This window comes from Sinocyclocheilus anshuiensis, unplaced genomic scaffold (genome assembly GCF_001515605.1).
Source record: "Sinocyclocheilus anshuiensis isolate Anshui unplaced genomic scaffold, SAMN03320099.WGS_v1.1 scaffold681, whole genome shotgun sequence".
Lineage (NCBI taxonomy): Eukaryota > Metazoa > Chordata > Actinopteri > Cypriniformes > Cyprinidae > Sinocyclocheilus > Sinocyclocheilus anshuiensis.
The window spans coordinates 571,653-576,050 of NW_015537978.1; the positions used below are offsets into that span (position 1 = coordinate 571,653).

At 38.7% G+C, this 4,398-nt stretch overlaps 1 long non-coding RNA gene across 1 annotated transcript; it reads right to left on the reverse strand.

Annotated features, from left to right (window-relative positions):
- Positions 1 to 2,514: 2,514 nt before the first annotated feature.
- On the reverse strand, positions 2,515 to 3,771 carry LOC107672689 (uncharacterized). Its single transcript, XR_001632337.1, has 3 exons — positions 3,690 to 3,771; positions 3,403 to 3,573; positions 2,515 to 3,292 (listed from the first exon to the last, which is right to left on the reverse strand). It is a non-coding gene; the product is annotated as an uncharacterized LOC107672689 (long non-coding RNA).
- Between the last annotated feature and the right edge of the window lie 627 nt (positions 3,772 to 4,398).

The following is a 4,398-nucleotide window of genomic DNA, read 5'->3' on the forward strand; positions in this document are numbered from 1 at the left end:
CTTTTCCCTTGTGAAATTAAGTGTCAGCAACAGCAAACAACGGTGATAGCTCAATGTCACTGCTAAATTAGACTAATTTGGACAGTCGCGCTAAATGGAGACTCCGATGGTGGGAGTCGGGAGTTGGGGTCGACTCTGAAAAACCTGGAACCGAACACCCCTAGAGTTTAGGATCCGATCCTCCTGTGTCGTCTGGTGCATACAGTATTTAAAACCTTGTATTCAAAACAAAATTTTCATCTGCGACTGATAGAACAGCCACATCAATGACGTAAGCACAATAATCTATTGAAATCCATAGAGAATTAAACTTCATATTGAGGTCATGACTTTTCATGATTTTTAACACAAAATAAAACATGTTGCTAAGCAGCAACTAGGCTACATTAGCATGAAGCTACTTACTCTTTTTTCCTACCTCAGCTTTAGCATGCACTTGGAGAGAATTTGAAGTAGTCTGCTTTGATATGACTCATGAATAGTCTAAATTCTGATACTGTGTCTTTTCCCTGTAAAAATGTAAACAAATTTGCTGCGATTTGCCTTTCACACCAGAAACCTGCTGCATAGCCAACTTTCATTTTCACTTTAGCAACAGTAAATGACTCTGTGGCGGAACTAGATTTTTATACATGGGCTGGCCAAGGGTGCTACTTCGGGGATCCAGGCGTAGACCATGAAGAAAATCAATGTGTAACACTATCATAGCATTAAAAAGCATGAATGAATCGTGATTACTGATGAAACCGAGCGAGGTATAGTGATTTAACCACAAGTTCAGTATGGCAGATGGGTCACCGTGATTTTGCCAAGTAAGACATGTTCCTGGATCAACATCTTTTGTTCATCCTGGATCAACATTACTGTCCAAGAATACAGACTTAACCCAATCCCCACCCCTAAACCTAACCTTACCCATAATTTATTCCTAAAATCAGAGGGAAATGATAGCTGATTAACGAGTGTAGAAGCACCTAATCCTGATTGTAAGCCTAAAACTGACATTTCCTGAAAAGTTCTCTCTCAATTCTGATTATTGTTTGTTCATATTTTATGACTGACTGTTCTCTTGTCAGTTATAATGTTTGGACTTTATTAGTTAGGCTAGTAGTTTTTACTGTGGCATCAAAGAAGTAGCCTACTTGAAGTGTTCTTTAAAGGGGTCATATGATGCGATTTCAAGTTTTCCTTTCTCTTTGGAGTGTTAAAAGCTGTCCGTGAATAGATAAGAGCCCTAAAGTTGCAAAGACAAAAGTCTCAAACCCAAAGAGATATTCTTTATAAAAGTTAAGACTCGTCCACGCCCTCCTAAAATGACTCGTTCAACCACCCCCCCACATGTCTTCGTCACGATGTGGGAAGATTTGCATAACACCACCCAAATGTTCACGCAAAGAAAGAAGGCGTAACTTTATTGTTGCTGCCACCGCCGCCGCCATGTTGTGAAGACACTGTGTGTTTCGTTGCGAAAGCGAAAAATACTTTGTTTGGCCTTCCAAAAGAGGACACGACTAGAAATCAGTGGTTAAGTTGTATTTACAACACTGTTCCAGAACAGTTCAACCCAAATATTCAGATGTGTGCAGCACATTTTATGGAGGACTGTTTCCTGATCCTGGTAGAGTAGACTACAGTGCCGACTGTTCTGACTCACAGTAAGTACTTTTTCATATTTAAAGAATTTGCCACTGATGATTCAAACGCGAGTTTTGAGCAGTGTAGAGTAGCGCTTGTTGTTTGTCATTTCTCCGATCACAAATGCAGACATGGTTTTATGTTTATGCAGTGCGATGCGATGCGATGCAACGCAATGCAACGCGTAAAAAGACAGTATAAATCATTATAATCCGTAATTATGTCCCCACTGGATGCACCAACTGCCTAATGGTTTTTATTGGTTTTGTCTCGTTGCACCGGGACACAGCATCACAGTATGGTAAGGGGCGTAACATTTCCTTCACACACTTGAGGTATTCGGCCAATCACAATGCACTGGATAGCTGGCCAATCAGAGCACAGCCCGCTTTTCAGACAGATGAGCTTTGTAAAAATCGACGTGTTTCTGAAAGGCGGGGCATAGAGGAGTTTGACCCTTAAACCGCATAAACACATTTCATTACATCAAATACACAAAATAATGTTCTTTTTAGCAACATCAAGGCCTTTAAGATGCTTCTGAAGTGAACCATCAGCTTCAGTGCAGAGCAGGTAGACTGCAGGGCCTGTAGAGCAGTCGTGTTTGTGTAGGGTGCCACAAATTTTTGAAGATTTTGAAAGGGCGCCATGACTGAAAAAGGTTGGGAAATGCTGCTTTAAATTACCTATTCAAAAAGTCATCAATTACTTGCTTCCTTTTGAACTAAACCAATTATTCAATTACTCATTCATTAAAACAGTGACTTGCCACCACCTACTAGCGGTCTTAGTTTAATATGTTATGTAATTATATATTATGTATACATATGTACTTTTTAGGTCTATACTGATTATTGTCATAAACATTCTTTAATAAAATTATTTTCTACCGTTGAACAAAAGACACGAACACACTTTTTACACTTACACTTTACAGTTTTACACCAAATTTACTGTGATTTGTAATTATAAGCATTTTTCTAATTACAGGCAACGATTTAGAGTAAAGGCACAGTAGCAGACAGAATCTATCAATACATCATGCAGATTAAATACAGTATAATTACGTAACACCAACACAGAAACAATTCACTGAAAATCTCTTAATAAATACACATAAATGAGTTAAGTAATTATATTTGCCTCTACATTAACATAAGGCATTAGACAGAAGAACTGAACGTTAGTTTATCATCATACATGGGCTTTGCCATGCAGCAAGGAGAGTTATACTGCTTTGTACACTCACTGTCAGGTCATTTATTTGCATACATTAGTAGCCAGTAGGATTTTTGAACTATTCAGTATAATGGTTTGTAAATGCCTGTCAACATGCTAGGCTTCTGTAAATACAATTCAAGCACATGCCATAGTCAATAAAACAAAGACCTCTGAGACAAATGACGTCTGTTTTTAGTTCACTGTGGCTGGAATAAACTGAATAATAATTAGACAGCTGATTACATTATTGCAAATATCTGCACTTGAAGCACTCGCTAAAAACATCTGTATTCGATAGACACAAGCTAAAGCGGATCTCAACTGTGAAGAGTTGAGGTATGTAGTTGTCAGAGTCACAGGATCTTTCTGAATGGTTGATGAGGTGATTTATCAATCCTCAGTGTCATTCTGCTACCCGTCCTTAGTGGTCTCTAAACTATACAAAACACATTTATTGTTAACGTGACATTCACTTATTACCTTTGAATCGTCCCCTACTTGAAGTCTGCAATAACTAATATTATATTTCGAAAAAAGAAGTGTTACCTTAGTTTTTTATCCAGTCTGCAACTGCAGAAATTGCTTCCCTATTTTTTTCACCATCACAGAAAATACAGTCCACCACTAAAACGTCCTGGCGTTTCACACATCCACTGCTGTTTGGCACAGAGTTTGAATCCAGTGTCTCATGGAGAAAAATGACAACATCAGGCTTGTCTGCAGACAAACAGAGAAAAATATTGTCAGTAGACCTATATTATAATGTTGAGAAAACTCATGTGCAATGAAGAAAAGCTGAAGAAGCTTGTTTCAAATTAAAGCAGATCATTTACCTAACTAATATCAATCTGATCAGTACTAAAGCTAATTAACACATTTATTCAAGATGTGTCCGATCATGGACTGTCTGTGTCATGTTTCTGTTCCCTTATTTGGTCATGTTCCTGTCCTCGTTTTGTTAATTAGTTTGATTAGTCATCCCATACACCTGTGTTTCCCCAATCATCCTCTGTATTTAAGTCCTAGGCTGTGTCTGAAATCTTCCCTATACCCTTAAATAGGGCACTATTTGAGGGAACAGCCATTTTTAGTGGTGTCCGAAACCATAGTGGACGTTCTCGAGTGCACTCATTCAATCCCACAATGCACTGCAAAAACGAGTGTACAACTGGTGCACGCTCAACGGCTAGAGGATGCCCATAATGCACCGTGAGAGTCACGCGCCGAATGAATTCCCGCATGTCGCCAGAAGATGGCGCCCGCAGCTGAATAATCAATCTGTTCATTTTTACAAAGCGCTCATCCATGGCGTACAGCATAATGTACAACACTGGTATAAATTCATTGTAAATTGATTATTAAATTGTTTGATTAGGGTTTATACATAATTTCCGTGACAGAGTTCAAGACAAAATCCTTTAATCTTACTACTGGAGCTGCTAGTTTGCTAGTTTCAAATGATTAATAAACAGCAAGCACAAACTATGCAAAAGCAGCATTCCTTCCGGTGCACTCAGTGTCCGAATTCACTACTCGTTTTCA